The sequence below is a fragment of the Podarcis raffonei genome, chromosome 5 (genome assembly GCF_027172205.1).
Source record: "Podarcis raffonei isolate rPodRaf1 chromosome 5, rPodRaf1.pri, whole genome shotgun sequence".
Classification (NCBI taxonomy): Eukaryota; Metazoa; Chordata; class Lepidosauria; order Squamata; family Lacertidae; genus Podarcis; species Podarcis raffonei.
The window spans coordinates 22,649,443-22,667,325 of NC_070606.1; positions in this window are offsets into that span (position 1 = coordinate 22,649,443).

Consider the following 17,883-nt stretch of genomic DNA (forward strand, 5'->3'; position numbering starts at 1 on the left):
GCTAAGAAACCAACTGGATGGCAGAGGATCTCCTTCAGACTTGATGCTCCAGGCTTCCTGCAGCCAATCCTGGTTAATAATTAGGCATCTTCTGCATTCTGGATGCTCTTCAGAGATGGCTTCATGTAGAACACTTCCAGCAGGAAGAAACCAAAGGATGCATGACACTGACCGGATCGTTCTCCTTCAGGAGAGGGCACTGATGATCACTAAACTGAAGGCAGTGAAAGGCATCTCTACCAACAGATGCTTGTTGACGTGCCATGATCAGAGCAGAGGTCGAGAGTAACCCCCAAACAGAAAACAGCTTGCAGAAAGTTTGGTCTCCATCCCATCTTCCTTGCCATTTCCTAATGAACATATATGGGACAGCAGTGTGATTTTTCATTTGGTAATCCATTTTCATTTTCCCCCAGTCTGCATTTCATGCATGCCTCATATTTTAGGTTTTACCTGGCTTTAAAATAAATTCCTTGTAAGTTCTCTGGCAAATGAAATTACCGGCTGGAAAACTGCAATTTCATCTTGAGAGTTTTATTATGCTAATAAATGTCAGGATTCTCAAATAAAGGAATTGCTTTTTTTTCCAGAGTCCCAAAGAATTAATGAAAAACAGTCAGCCAACTCATAGAGTACCAGAAAGGAAAACCTCGACAATATATAACCAGAAACAGCAGCCATATAATAAAGTGGAACTTAACCGAAGATAAATTTCAAAGGAAACAAAAAGAGATCATAGCAGGGAAGAATTTAAAACAGCAGAAACCTTACTTGGAAAAGATGTAGAGCCACTGCTAATACTCTGGGGGTGGGTTGGGGAGCAAATTAGAAGGGGGTTGCATTTTACTAAGATTATATGTGTGTATTGTTGAATCTGAGAAAACAAACAAGCCCTTAAAAGCTAAACAGTGTGTAGGAGGTAAACAGGGAGGAAAATGATTTTGCAAAGTTTTACCTGAGTTTACCAGAGACTTTGTGATATGTCTCTCTGTGATTATATATATATATACACACACACATATATATACATTATATATATATATATATATATATATATATATATATATATATATATATATATATACACACACACACACACACACATATACATATATATATACATATATATACAGAGAGAGAGAGAGAGAGAGAGAGAGAGAGAAATGCACACAGTGCTTTTTGTGATGGTACTCACCTGTGCGGAATACCTTTCTTTCTTTCTTTCTTTCTTTGCCATTGGCAGCCATTTTGTAATGGCGCCCACAGCACTTTTATCAGTAATTAGTCTGCTTGAGAACCTTACAGCTTACGGCTTCTGGAGGAGGACATAGCTGAAAGCAGTCCTGAACAGGAGGGCAAAGATACAAAGCAACATTTTGTCGCCAGTCCCAGTTGTATACTCTACTGGCAACCTTTATCCCCAGCCAGGAAGAAAGCCACTTCCTCTTTATCATATTGGTGAGTATAACTGCTAGTTCTACTTTCTGTTACCCAGTTGCCCTAGTGTGGTTGCACTCCATGGATTAGCTTTGTGCTGTTCGCCACAAATTTGAATAGAACCTCAACGGGTCATAGATGTCAGAAGTTTCGTTTTTCAAACACAGAAGTTAGAGTTCATCACCAGGGCCCTGAAAGAATCAGCTGCAGTTCAGGAGGGATCCTTGCATAAATTCCACACCCTTGCATTGAATTATGTGCCTACCTATTAATTGATGTTTCATTTCCTTCATTGTCTGGGTTTACGATATTACAGCAATGGCCAACGCATCCATGTTCATAATTTACTACCCCAGCTATAGTTAGCATTGCATTCAAGGGGCTTTGCATTCTGTGGATTTCCATTAGGCGCCTCCCTGCCAAAATATCTTGTCACTGAGATCTCTGGGAAATTATAACTAGACACTTTAGGTAGTTGTTTTTTTTTTTACAGGAAAACAGACCCCAGTCATAAAGGGAAATTTGTTAATTCTTATAGGCATGGACCATCCACTTCCAATTTTATGTGTGTAATAGGAAGCTCGTAAATATAAAAACCAGGGTTGCACCACTGACATGTACACTATTGAGATGTGTTTTCAATATTTTGTTGGGAGCCACCCAGAGTGGATGGAGGCAACGCATTCAGATGGGCAGCATATAAATACAACAACAAGAAGAAGTATTTTTCATTCTATAAGACACACCAGACCACAAGGCGCACCTAGTTTTTGGAGGAGGAAAACAATAAAATTTTTTTTCTTCTGAATCTCAGAAGCCAGAACAGCAAGAGGGATCGCTGCGCAGTGAAAGCAGCAGTCCCTCTTGCTGTTCTGGCTTCTGGGATAGCTGCGCAGCCTGCATTCGCTCCATAAGACGCACACACATTTCCCCTTACTTTTTAGGAGGGAAAAAGTGAGTCTTATAGAGCAAAAAATACGGTATTCTTTACTAGGGTTACAGCAGATGATGGTTAGCAGCTCATCCATGCTTATGGCATCTTTTGTATCTGTGGGGCAATACCTACTTGGGCAAGGGAGTGAGGAGAAGCTCTGCACTTACGTAAATCACTTTTTTTGGGGTGTGTGTGGATGATCAATAGCTATTCAGCTTCATCAACTAACCAGCCTATATAAAAGTCAGTTCTGGCATCTTATTTCCCCTACCTCCCACAGGCCAAATTTGACAGATGGGTGGGGCTGCTCATCCTTAACATTACATGTAAGCGGGCATGACACTTTAAAGTCCTGCCAACCAGCTGATCACCAGAACTTCAGAAGCATCGTACACGGGGCTCTTGAAGATTGGCAGCACTCCAAAAGCTCCTCTTGGCCCGGCCCAGCTGCCTTTTTATCTGCCCACATATTGGCAGGTAGGCATGGCTTGGAGAAAATGGCATAGTGGTCCAATTGGGGAGGCCTGGCAATGAGGTCTACAGGCCAGAGGTTCCTTACTCTGATCTAGTACAACCCAGAATCAGAACTGAGTGCAGAGCTATTTAGAAAGGCAGACCCTCCAAGTGTCCTTATCTTCCAAGGACATTCCTGGATTTACAGAAGTCATCCCAGTTTCTGATTTGCTTCTGGAATGTCCCGTTTTTCCTTAGGACATTCTTATTTTCATCAGAGAAATTTTTGGAGGGTATGGAAAGGAGCCAGCTCAATTCTCAGTGTCTTTCACTGAGTTCCACAGACTAGCTTCTACTGACAGAGACTCATGTGGGGGGTCATTGGAAGTTTTAGATAATCAGCCTTAGATCCACCCAATTTTAAATTAATTAATGAAAGATTGATTGATTGATGATTGATTGATTGATTGATATATTGAATGAATAAGAAAACAACACACTAGAGCAGGGGTAGCCAATGTAGTGCTCTCCAAATATTATGGACTACAACTCTCATAATCGCTCACTTTCGGCTATGCTGAATGGGGCAGATGGGAGTTGAAGTCCAACATCTGAAGCACTCCACAGCAGCGACCTCTGCATTAGGGCTTGGGTGATGGCAGCCTGGTTGACAGGAAAATAACAGCCTCCGTGTGGACAAACACCACATGGACAAAGTCCACATCCCAGATTAGAACTGGGAAACGGAGACAATAGAACTGGGAAACAGAGACAATACAGCCACAACAGCAAAGCCATGGAGCCAAAGAAAAAAGATAAAAGGATGCATTCACAATTTATGTAAATTCGCTTACACTTCCTTAACTTATAGCTGAAATTACCTCAGCTTGAATCAAGTGAGTGTCTATAGATAATGGTTTCTGTTATACAAACACAGGCCTTTATAGAGTAATACATTCTAATGGAATCCCTATATATCATTGTGGCTTTACCGGTAAGTCTCACCTAATAAATCCTTCTCTCCTAAGATTTTATATTCTGTTGCATCACAGCTTTGTGTTAAGGTGAAAAGTGCCTCTCTTTAATTTTCAAAGAATGATCTCTTTCTTCCTCTCTCTCTCTTTTTAATAGGAATGTATTCATTGATATCATTTATGGGCTGGTACCTGTTGTTCCCAGGACTGCAAAAGCTTGGCATTCTTTTGTCCCATGTACACACTATACCTTTGAACCACATCTCTCCCTCCAAAGATTTCTGGGCAGTGTAGTTTATCCTTCACAGATTTAGCACTCCCAGCAAGCCTTAACAAACTACAGTGCCCAGAATTCTTTGAGGGGGAAAAGTACTAGAAAAATTTATATCCCATATGATCTCAGAATGGGTTACACACTCAGTTAAAATAATAAAATGACAAAATACAAACAACATATCCAATTCAAATTAAATAAACCAGCGTTGTTAGGCGAAGGCCTGGATAAAAAGAATGGTTATCACCCACTGTTGGAACCCACCTGGTGTCTGTGATTATCTAATCTCAGGGAACAACACATTCCAGAGCTGTGGTGTTGCTATCATGAAGACCCCACATAGGACTTTTTCTGTGTGAGACTTAAGCTGTCCTTGAGATTCTTGTATGCTATTTAAATGGGTGTAGGTAAAAAAGGTAAAGGTAAAGGACCCTTGGACAGTTAAGTCCAATCAAAGGTGACTATGGGGTGCAACGCTCATCTCACTTCAGGCTGAGGGAGCTGGTGTTTGTCCACAGAAAACTTTCCAGGGCATGCGGCCAGCATGACTAAACCACTTCTGGCATGACACAACACTGTGATGAGTGTCAGAGCGCATAGAGATGCTGTTTACCTCCCTGCTGCAGTGGTACCTATTTATCTACTTGCACTGGTATGCTTTCAAACTGCTAGACTGGCAGAAGCTGGGGCAGAGCTATGGGAGCTCACCCAGTTGCGTGAATTCGAACTGCCGACCTTCTGATCGGCAAGGCCAAGATGCTCGGTGGGCACAAGACGTTGGACATGACATTATGTTTGCTGACTGGGAGCAGTTGTGGACCACAGGTATGAAGTTTACGGCATGTAATGCCTTAAGAGAGAATATTATGAAAATGATGTACAGGTGGTACATGACCCCAGTCAAGCTTGCAAAAATATACCATTTGCCCGATAATAAATGCTGGAAATGTAAAGAAAATGAAGGTACATTCTTTCATCTTTGGTGGACGTGCCCTAGGATTAAGGCTTTCTGGGAAATGATATATAATGAAATGAAAAAGGTATTTAAATATACCTTCTTGAAGAAACCAGAGGCCTTTCTCCTGGGCATGGTTGGCCAATTGGTGCCAAAGAAGGATAGAACGTTCTTTATGTATGCTACAACAGCAGCAAGAATACTCATCGCAAAATACTGGAAGACACAGGATCTACCCACTCTGGAAGAATGGCAGATGAAGGTGATGGACTATATGGGATTGGCAGAAATGACTGGTAGAATCCGAGACCAGGGAGAAGGGTCGGCGGAAGAAGATTGGAAGAAATTTAAAGACTATTTACAGAAATATTGCAAAATTAATGAATGTTAGAATGATGTCGGATAGAAACTAAGTGGTTTCCAGCTGTAATGCCTTAAGAGAATATGGAAAAAAAAAGGTTTAGAAATAGGTTTAAATTTATTGATAAGGATTTGCTGAATTAACAATTTGAATTGGAATACAAAAAAGGGAGGTAAGAGGAGGTCTGGGAAATAAGTAAATGAAAAATAAGTAATGATATTTTATGTGTTTTTAACCATTTTTATTTTTTGTATTTTTGTTATTTTCTCTTTTTTCTTTTTGATTTTTATTGTATTATTATTGGAAACTATAATAAATATTCTATATAAAAAAAAAGATGTTTGGTGGTTTAGACCACAGTGACTAACTAAATGGGAGTAGGCTGCAGTGATGCCAACAAGAGTGTCAGAATTTCAGCCCAGAGTGGGGAATCAAGTCATCGATTTAACAGATGTCCAGTGAGGTTTCAGCACGGGTGCCATTACCAAGCCCTATAGAAAACTGCAAAGGGACCATCTGCTATAGTTCAAGAGACCTCCTTGCATCATTAAGCCAGAGTAGGCCATGTGATATTCCCTGACCCCTGTGAAAACTTCCAAGACATGCTTCCTCAATGGTTTGAGATCCGGTAATAAGAACTGTACATGTGTAGGTTCTGTACATGTAACCCCACTTTTTGGGGTTCCATATGGTGTAGTCTAGTTGTACCATTTGCACAAACACACACAGAGGAATAGGAACAAGACAGGAGCACAAGTCTGTTTCCATCACATTGTAATATATGGCAGATCCATATAAAAGGCCACAATTCCTGGAGCAAGTTTCTTTCTTGTTGGTCACTGTACTCACTGAGAAACTTTAATTGGTGGTGTGTGTGATCACTCACACACATTTGCAGTATGCAAAATTAATTTCTCCCTGGGGTTCCCTGTAATAATATCAGCTGACAGAGTATGACTAGACAAACTACATTATTGGTTTGCAGATGAAACATAATAATAAATTAGTATCTGTGTACTCATACACATTAGACTATGTTTGGAGGTCATGACTGCTTTGAAATGCCTGGTGTGTGTGTGTAATTGCCAAACATAGACCATCAGCCACACATTGTATAGTCTGTGCTTCTTTTTTCCTTTCTTTTTCTTGCAGATCCAGGACGGCAGAAGAACAGGAAGTTAATTACTCTCCTGGTGGTCTCCATACATAGATGGTGAGCTGCACATTTGGCTTGGTGGGTCACAAGTTTACTGGATTAATATATTTTGTAGAGTTGGACAGGGGTTTCCAAAAATTTGAGGCCAGTGGGCACATCTGGATTTTTGAAAAGCTGCCTTGGGCAACAGTCACAAAATGGCTTCCGTGGAGGCGTGGTGTAACACAAAATGGATGCTCTGGGGTGCATATGAGAAGCTGAGCAAATGTTCACATGAAATGAGCAGGAAGGAAGAAACAGTCTCTCATGCATTCTGGATATTTAGCCTATTTATTTTCATGGGTGCTATACGAGGTACTGGTGGGGGGCACACTGGTGCCTGCAAGCACTGCATTGGTGACTCGTGCTATAGGGTGTGGTCATATAGCTCCATATTTCAGCTGGGATTGAAAGAGCTACTTAGAAACACAGGAAACTATACCATGTCAAACTATTGGTCCATCTCAGTATTGTTGACACTAATAGGTGGCAGCTCTCAAAGGTTCCTGGACATGCAAAGTGTGTGCCCTATCACAAGGCTGTGACCCTTCATCTTTATAGACACCAGGGTTAGCCATACCATGTTGAGGTGATTTGTTTTGGATGGCAAAACAAAGGTGAAGGAAAAGATGAAGGCTGACATGTATGTCTGAATTGCATCAAAATATGTTTTAATGAGGAGAGGCCTCTGTTACAGGCACCAAGATGTCTTGGACCCCCACCATTAATTATCCTCTGCTACAGCACTCTTTGGCAAAGGCCTTAATCTGGATATCACCACCAGCAAAAAATAGAGCCTTTCCTGCTGTTTTTAGGAAAGGCAGAAAAACACATTTGTCGAGAAAGGTTTTTGGCCTGCAGACCGGGATTTCATATTGTAGTGATGGTTGTAATGCAGTTTAATGATGTGATTCAATTTTTTAAAAAATATTTAAAAATGTATGTATTTAACTATGATTTGATTTGGGGGGGGGGGGACTTTTTCAAGCTGATGGAGATGTGGAATATATATTTGGTCCAGTACTTGAGGGCATAAGCCTGCAGTTTGCAGAACTTGTTGAGAGTCTAATAGCCTAAAAATATTCTAGCCATCAAGGAGACAGTCAAGGTGGATTGGAAAGGCTTGGCTGCATGATCTGTAGGTTACGATTTACAGATGAATTAAGAGACATACTTTCTATCCCTCTCTCCCAATCTATTAATAATGAAAGACGTTCACAACAATAAAGGAGAAACTTGCCTGCTGGCTAATATACAGTTTGTAAATGTAATACTGTCTTTGCCTGCCTGCCTGAGGAACTTTTCACTTCATTCTTTTCTCTCTCTCTTTTGTAATTGATGATCACTTGCATTGTCTTTTATATTTTTTTTAAGAAATCAATTTCCTGCATGTTTCATTTGATATCAACAGTGAATCGATGGAACTTTAATGCAAGTGAAGCTTCAGTCTGGATTAATGCCCTTTTCTCTGTTTCAGTATGAAGCCCACACTTCCAAGCCCGGGAGCAGAAGAACCTTCACATACTTGTCTTCAGATGGTAGCAGTGCGGTTGGACTTCCTGTTAAGGTTCTAGGCCAGGGATGGGGAACCTCAGGCCTGGAGACCAAATATCTGATCCTCACGACTCTCCACAGGCCACACCATTCACCTGTCCTGCTTTGCATCTTCCTTGAGTTCTTTTGACTGGCTGGAATGTGTCCCTGAACTCAGATGATATTATGGACTGGCTGGATGCAGAGGAGTGGTGGAAGGCACCAGCTAGGGAAGCCCCAAGGGAACCCCCAGGGGAGGAAGGCTCAGAGCCAGGGGATTGGTGGTGGGATGACAATGAGTGATCAGAAGCAGAAGAGGGAGCAGACTGGGAGGAGGAGGTGTCAGATGCTGAAAAGGCAACAGGGTTGAGTGAGCAGGAAGAGGCTGTGGTAGAGAGCAGTCCACATGCAGAAAGAGAGGCAGAGGCTGGAGAGCAGGGGGGGGGCAAGAGGCAGAGAGGAGGCTGGCTGCTGAAGAAGCCACAGAATCTCCTGGTCCTGCTTTCACCAGCTCCCCTCTACCCTGGTCTCACAAAACACAGAGAGGAATGAAGAGGGTGAAGCAAGGAGAGACAAGATGACGAAGCCTTAGGCTGATGGGGAAGGAATCAGCGGAGGAGCCTTAGAGAGTGGTGGGAAGGCAGGGGACTTCAGTCCTTGAAACTGCCTCATTGGGGCAGGACCTACTGGGAAAGTCGCTGTGAGTACTAGGCCTGTGTTGTTTTTGGCTTCTTTGAATAAAGAGTTAACTTCACTGACACCAAATGGTTTATTGCTGACCCGGTTTCTGACAGCTGATGCTTCTTGCCTGAATGGAGCAGGGGGAAAAATGTCTGAGTGTCAAGAAACTAGCCTACTGCACAAAGACAAAATTCATATTCATTGCTCCATCCACTTTTACCTCTGGCCTCAGCCATCAATGGTATGTTGCCCTCAGAAGGTTGGCCAGGAGGGAATGTCTCCCTCAGACTGAAAAAGGTTCCCCACTCCTGTTCTGGGCAGAGAAGTGTTAGCAATGTGTTTAGATTCTCAATGCTGTTGTGGAGACATACTGCTTTGTGCAAAGTGTCCTTTCTCCTTGTTTCCTGTCATTAAATTTCTCCCTTATGAGCTCTTAAGTGTGTGTAATCTGAAGTTGGAGAGATATAGTTCCATGTTCTCATCTGAATTGTACTGCCCACCCCATATACTTATGGTGGTGGTATGTGATTGTGCATTGAACACTATAAGGCCGTCATAGCGATGCAAACAGGGCAATGGCCAATACGATAATTTTCAAATCACCTTTGTGTACAGTCTAGTTCTGGTGTTAAAACTGCACTGCCAATACACAGGGAATCTTGTCGGACTGGATGAAACTTTGGTTTGATCCAGCACCGATGCTCTTATGAATTAAATCCATCTCCTAAGATGCTCTGGTTCTCTTCAAACATCTAAATTCAACACATTCTCGATGTCTTCCAAGGCCATTGAAATGTTGCATTGAATAGGGTTTTTTGTAAGCTTTTAATATTGCTAATGGGCTAATAGACAGGTAGAAGTGTGTTAGCAATAAAAATGAGATCAGGCCAAGAATATTATATTCATGTATCCTTCAAATCAAACTCTCTCTTTAAGTTTTAATTCCCACACCATTCTCTCCCTCCATTCCATTTTAACATTTCATGAGCAAAAGAAAACCATGAGAGGAAGCATGGAAAATTTAAATTAGGCTGCACTGATTCAATACAAGCAGGGCTTGGATGAAGTTGCTCATGAAAATTATTGCCATTATCAAGAAATGCTTTAATTTTTCACCCCCCCCTTTTTTTAGCTAATTGGACTTGCCTATGTGACTGATTAAAAAAACAATATTGTCTCTCAGTTGCCACCCTGTTGCTCTCAATGACATCATAATGTAGCCCAAATCTGACTGGATACAGTTCACCATGAGGTCATCACATTCACTATGTGAATCCTGATTGGAATATGGGTTCATGTGACAGAGTCAGGAAGGACAAAGCATCAACAGCAGCCAGGGAGAAATGGTGTCATAGCACTAGCCATAGGAAACAGTGACAATGATCTGGATGAAAAGTAGGTGAGTTTTTACGTAATTTAGTCGTTTTCTACCCCAGTGAAATCTCTATTTTCAATTTGAAAACTCTGCAGCTGTGGGATGCCATCCATTGAATTTGCTCAAGTTCAATCAAACACTTTTGGTTGTGTTGTTCAAGATGCATTTATGACCAAACAAGAAACGGTAAAAGCAGAAAATGTCAGCTGAATACCTGCTTCTTCTGTAGGTCTTTATAGCAATTTTGCTAGATTCAAGAGGCTTGTAGTTTTTGGAGAAGTTTCCAAGAAGCATCTGTATGGTTTTGTGAATAAATGAACTCATGAACTTTTGGAGATTAACTAGACTCTAATGAAAAATGTCCTTCTATAGTTTTTAATCTACTCTGGCAGAAGTGTGGAATAAAGATGTTAAGTTCTTAATATCTCTTGAGAAAGCATCCAAATGTCAGGTTGTACAATACAGTGCCTTTCTTTGTAAAACCCTGGAAGCCTAGTTTACAAAAAGGAATGTAATACAGGGGGAGATCATTGTGGATTACAAAGCAGCTTCTGAAAATGTCAGTGGTAAATAGCCAGCAAATCCCTTATTATCAATATCATGGCATTGATATACAGCACAAAGGCATATATGATACTTGCAAATCCATATCGCATCAAACATTTTAGTCAGTAGCAATCCCTCAGACCCAAGCGAAACACAGGTCTAATACATGTGGGATCTTGGGTTTTATTAATGATTAAGTTGCAGGGACTCCTCTTGCACAAATGAACTTGATTTTAATTGAGTTCTATGAAAATGTGCCTGGGGTGTTCCTTGCTTTCTTTATGTCTAAACATCACAAAAGAGATTAAAACCCCTTTTTGGGAAATGAGTCTTCATTAGGAAGGAATAAACTGCTTCCACCTTAGGTTTCCCATGAAGTGAAAAGTCTCGCAATGGAACACTGGCAGTTATTGACCTCAACCTCTGTGGACTAAATCAGATGTAACCTTCGTGCCATTTGAGCTCATGCACAATCTGGTCTAATGCTACTCTGATCACCTATTGTAACATAAATGCTATCTTGTGGCGTCAAGTGAAAAGACAGCTGTCTTCTGTTCAAGTCAGTTGCTTACTAATGAGCATGGATGGTCATCTGATTCTTTCCAGACTTAGCTGAAGGTGCTTGGTTTTTGATGGTTGTTTCCTCAATGACCACTGCTAAGGAGCTAGGTGTGGCCTGAAAAGAGGGAGAGAGGCTGAGGAAGAAATTTGGCCTGCAGAGAGTCCCAAAAGCCACAGAGAAAGAGGCCTGGAGGGCCACATCTGACCTGTGGGTCTGAGGTTCCCAAGCCTGGTCTGATATTTCTGTCAACCCTGAAGGGATTAATCAGCATTTACGGTTTTGCTTAATTAATTCAGACTCACAAGCCTGAAGGATAAAGAACATTGAACCATTTACCACTAAAAATCATGAATTATTGCAATTAGACAATTACATTAAAAATGGTAATTTTGGTGCAAAATCCTTTTTTTAAAAAAAATTGTCAAGGCTCATCAGTTCCAAGCAGAGATTGATTCATGTTGCTTGGAGGTCTTGTTAACCAATCCCATTATTGGTATATTTTTAAACTTCTCTGGGCTGTTTGTAAGAAAGCATATTCACCCCAAACGGTAATTTGCCATCAAAAATAGATAAAATATTGCAGTGATAACTAACCAGAAAGAATAAAATGACGATGGAATTGAGAAAGTTGTACTTGCATAGAAAGCTTTCAAGATCAGAATCCTCAAGCTTGATTAACATGAATGGGAAAAAAAGAAACCTCACATAAATAAATAGAATGCTAGCAACTACTACCTCCTACTTTACTTGTGGGCTCTGCGGTTTAGGGAGCAGAGGGTGGGGTACTCTAGGAGTCTGAGGCAAGCAAGGGCCCACAGCCCAGCTCCCTAACTGGCCAGGTGGGGCTTGCTAGCTCTGGGAGGAGGTGTGTGATAACTCAGATGGAGTAGGGTTAGAACAGGTGGGGTCACATGTCTCATCAGGCCCAGATGCTGTAACAGGCATCCAAAGTACAGAAGGGCAGCAGAGTGAAGGTTCTGTTTCTGTTGAACTGCCCATGTTGATGGGCCTCAGCTTGTGAGGCTCTGTTTCTGTATGGACTTTGGACACATGGATTGATCCTGGACTGGGGACTTAACATACTGACTTGCTGCCAGATAGGCCAGGGGTTCAGGACACAGGAGATGGTGAAAATTCAACTCTTATTGCTTAATCACTGCTAACAGGAGGGGTTGTAGCTCAGTGGTAGAGACTATGCATTATGTGGTTTGATTCCTGGCATTGTCAGGTAGGGATGGGAAAGTCTTCTAGCTGAAACTCTGGGAAGTTTCAGTTGGTGTAGAACATTGATTGCCAAACTTGGCCCTCCAGCTGTTTTGACACTATAGTTCCCATCACCCCTGACCACTGGTGCTGTTAGCAAGGGATGGTGGGAGTTGTAGTCCCAAAACAGCTGGAGGGCCAAGTTTGGCCTTCACTGGTATAGAAGATCAAACCAAAATGACAAGTGCTCTGACTTGGTTCCTATGTTCCTAAACCAGAACATGGGTCATGGGATTATGCCATCCCTCCTGGAATATGAAATCTCATAAATTTGAATATGGTTTCAAACCTTGACTAAGTAGTAACCCAGTTTAGTTCTAACTAAGTGCTGACATAATGATCTACTGCAGAGAATTTATGCTCTGCGAGAGGGATTGGAAAGATCATTGTTGAACCATGTTAAGCAACTGGCAGTGTTTTACATCTCCAGAAAGATATTTCTTTGGAAACAGGTATAAGATTTCATGTGTTAGAAGCATGACATGAAACCCGTTATAGCATCTAGTACAAATCACACCGCCTCTTTGCATGCTTACCAGTGGTGAATCGCTCCAGAACTTGCCACCTTGGAGATATGCCTAGCATGAGGCTGTAAATCAGATGTAATTCTCTGCTTTAGTGCTGCTTATATGAGTATTGGCAAAAAAGTGGCCTAGTCTGTTGATACAGCTTCAGTCAATTAAAAAAAAAAGCAGAATGAATTATTAGAGATACAGTTAATTTGGCTTCTCTGTGAGTGCATAGATAAATTCCTTGAATCTCATTAATTGTTTTCCTGTAGTGAACAGGAAAATGTATTCCCAGAGAACTGAGCTGAAAATGGTATCTCATATTCTTAAAATTAACTGGGGGGGTGGTGGTGGTTAGAAATGTATAACCTAGCGGATAATGTTAGTGTTTAATACAGATGGGAAATGGTGTGTGTATAAAATCCCTGGTGTTGAATTAATATAAAAAGTGGCAGTTCTCTGCTTTAGCATGCTGCAGCCCCTTAGATTTTGTTTCTTACACCTGGCTAAGCACCCATTCAATATGAGTAATCATTCAGAATGATACCTATAGACTAATAATGCTCAACAGACCTCTGGTTAATTTTGTGGTTAGTGAGTTGGGAAATTGTGGAGGTACACCATGAAAACATTGCTAAGCAGTAAATTATCCTAGACTTGGTTGCTGGTAAAACCTTGGAATCAAAGCATGTAATACACAGAGGAACGGCTTTCAATCTGTGTTCCATAGGCTTCCTCAATGAGAAGATGAAAATGGTAGGCAAGGATAGGTGGGCCACCGCTGTCAATCTTCCCTTGCCATTGTTCACTGTAGCATGGGTTTGGGCAATGCTCGCTGTATGAACCATGCTACTAGAACGTTCCCCAGAGTCCTCTGCAACAAGCAGTTGGTTCCTGGCAGGTATTCTACAGCAGATAAGTTGAGATAGAAAAGATTTCCCAAAGTCAGACAGTTTGCAAATGACTAGTATAGACCTTACAATGGAGCAATGGGTATTTGGACTCTGCACTGAAATATATTAGTGTGGTTTTCATGGGTGGGGAAGAAGTCCCTGCCCTGAGGAGTTTTCATGAAAAGGGAGGACAAGGAGGGGGGGAATACAAATGAATACAGTTGCACAATGCTTGGGAGCAAGCCAACTGAAGCCTCTTGGATTTACTTATGAGTAAACATGCAGAGGATTGCACCATGGGGGTGAGGACTAATCGTCGTCAGACTTTTCATGGAAAAGGTGAGTTTTGTTTAGGGATTTTCCTCTATTTATTTGCTCCTGTCATATAATTAAAAAAGTTATCGGGGCAGCTTATAACACCATAATAAGGCGAATTAAGAATGATTAGCAATAAAATAAAAGGTAGCAATAAAAAATAATGCAGCTTGAAAACAAATGGAGAAGACAAGGCTGAAAACAGGTCAGGTTTGAAAGGCGAGGCAAAAAGAAAATGGTCTTTGATGTCAGGAAGGTGGGCTTTCTCTGGGACGGCCGGCATTGAAAAGAGCAGAATGGGCGCAATACATGGTACTGCCACCACCCCATTGCTGCTCCTGCTTACTTTTAAAGAGTTTTGCCTCCACTGATAATGATATTCTGAGAGGGTCATCCCTCAGAGCAAAACATTCTAGGCAAGGTGGCCCAGAAGAACACTGGCACTGGCACAAATTTTCTATGGCAGCTAGAAATGACCTTTAAATGTTGAAGCAGGAGTTGTGTCCCCTGGATGTTTTTGGATTCCAACTCTCATCAGCCCCAGCCATCATGACCAATGGGCAGAGATGATGGTAAAGGTAAAGGTAAAGTGACCCCTGACCATTAGGTCCAGTTGTGACCGACTCTGGGGTTGCGGTGCTCATCTCGCTTTATTGGCCGAGGGAGCTGGCATACAGCTTCTGGGTCATGTGGCCAGCATGACTAAGCCGCTACTGGCAAACCAGAGCAGCGCATGGAAACGCCGTTTACCTTCCTGCTGGAGTGGTACCTATTTATCTACTTGCACTTTGATGTGCTTTCAAACTGCTAGGTTGGCAGGAGCAGGGACTGAGCAATGGGAGCTCATCCCATTGCGGGGATTCAAACTGCTGACCTTCCGATCAGCAAGTCCTAGGCTCTGTGGTTTAACCCAGAGATGATGGTAGTTGTAGCTTAACTCCAGCATTACAACACACCACTTGGAACACAAAAGAGGCAATGTGCGTGAACAGCCTAGACATGCAATGTTTAAAGCAGGACCCTATGAGTGTTTACTCCCCCCCAACAAGAACACAGGCTCTGTAATGTATTTTGGGATAAAAGTGTTGCACAAGACAGGAGGGGGAAGAAAAGGCTAGCAACTTCTGTTTTTAACACTAGCTTGTGAGTGACTTGTCTTCCTACTTAGAATGCTGAACATGTAAGCTTCAGCATCCATAATGCCACACAACAGATTTCAGGCCAAGAATTTAAAAACATAATGTTTTCCCCTTGAAGCTAAAGGAGGAATGATAGGTAAGCAGAATTTAATAATCGCTCAAGTTGGGATTTGTACAGAAAGAATCGCTTTTGCAATTCCATTGGTATTTCAGTGTTTCTGCTGCCAGAAGATTAGCAACCTTTTTAATATTTATTTAATACTATGGATTGTTTATTTGGGTGGGAGAAAAATGGGGTGTGAGGGGCAGGATATGATCAGATCAGGGAAGAATGCTCTTTGGCTCATTTGAGAGTGTTCTGAACCACTCGAAAACGAAAAAGAAATACTCCGCTGCAATTTTTCCCCCAGATACTAGAATCCAGGAGATCAGCATAAGCTCCTAAAATCTGTGACTTGTGCAGCATTTCCTGAGACTTCCTGTCCCCATTAGCTCACTCAGTGTTTATGATCAGAGCAACAGCACGGCAGGAGTTTGCCAAAGTTCTGTAGAAATGGCTTGCTGTATTAATTGAAGAAAGAGCATCCTTCTCCTTAGAGATTACTCTAGTTTCCTGCTCCCCACACTCCCCAGGGAATCAGGGAGGGATTATATTCAAACCCGTAAGAATACATCCAATCTATAAAATGGGACAGCAGCAATCATCTGAGATTAATTTGCACACCAGTCTGTGGCTGCTTGTAGGCATTGATGGTCAGTTAGGTCCTATATCTGGCTTTCCCTTACCCTCAGATCATTTAGGTTGCAAACCTGTACACACCTACCCATCACACACAATGGGTTTACTTCTGAGTTTGCATGCATAGCATTTCAGTGCTAGCTGGCTGGACAAACCAACACCCAATGTGCATTGTGCAGGCTATTCAGATTCTATGAATTCCATTGTATACATGTGACTCTCTCGGCATTGTGGAAAACATTGTTCCCTGTTCTTTCAGGTAGTCTGAGCTTCCAAGCTGCAGGTATACCATTTTTGCCACACTCCCTACCCCAGATTGTTCTGCAGGGCTCATGAGATTGATGGGTAAGACGCAATCGAACACGAAATAATTTAAAAAATACAGACTTTTCAAAGGCTTGCATCCCATGACATACACTGGTGATCTTTGCTGGCTTACAGCAGGGTGATGATTGTGCCTGGGCCTAACTGTATTCATTTCATACCTTCCATAGATTCTGTTAGTTACAGATTAGCTTCAACACACCCCTACATGGGATTGAGGAGAGCACATGAAATCTGCCACCAAACATGGCTTCTCTGATTGCCATCTTTGCGAATTCAGATCAGGATCGATGACTGTGTTGATTTGGTGCTTATCCTAAGTAATTCATTCTCTTGAAAGATGGGTCTTGGTATCCACGACTGAGCAGCCCTATTTAGGATCCACGCTGCTCACCCCCAAAAGGGGGAGGTGCTAGAAAAGCTGCCCTAAACATAGTCTGCCTCTCCCCCCCCCGACTGGGTTATCATGCCCAGTGGGGTCATCACCCAGCAGTCATAAAAGACAATCCCACCCCCAGAAGGTGAAATCCTTTAAAAATAACAATTGACAAGTCATTTTGGAAAACTCTCACTATTATTTAGAGCCTGATTTGAAAGGCAGCTTCATTGTATCACTGTAGGTGGTATGTTGACCCGTTGATGTTTGCTTGGTCAGTGTTATGCTCCCTCCTGTACTGCAACTTGTTTTTCATAATAGTGAGTATGGATGCAATCCTAAAGGGCATGGTGGAGGAAACCAAAGCCATTGAGCCACCTCACCCAACGCTCTGCTAGGCTTTCGTAGAAGGAGGAGCACAGGAGCACTTGTGTGTCCCTTTCTCTTTTTCCATATTCTATATATATTTTTTATAATTCTCATTGTTCTCAATGGGAAGGAAATAAACTATGCCAGCTCAAACTGGCCCTAGTTTGGGCCCTAATTTAGGATCCAATATTTTTCCCTAGCCAGCCCCGAACATGTCCCCTTTTCTGCCTTACTGACATCAGAGCTCTGACATTAGCAGGGCAGGGTCCACAGATATTTTTTGCAGTGGCCGAGATGCAGCATCCAACATTAGGTCTGCCTCTCAAAGCTCAGAGAGGAAGATCCAGTGCTTCCCATGGTCCCTCCCAAGCAAAAGATATATAAAAAGAAAAGTACAAAAAATTAGCTGGGGCTTGTGCATGCAGCTCTTGAGAAGATGAGTGGGCTTCTATTGTGATGTATCTGAGATGGGTGGAATCCTTTATTCTTTTCTTCCCTATAATGGGGGTGGGGGTTGAAGTGGTGACTCACCCCCCTGCGGCGGCGATTCCAGGGTCCCCCTCTTAAAGGGGTTACATAAATAGGTGTCACTGGCCATAGACTGAAAGGTTGTGAGTGAATTACCCTGCATGCAGGGATATGGGCTGGGCTCCCTGCTTACAATTACATCTCACAG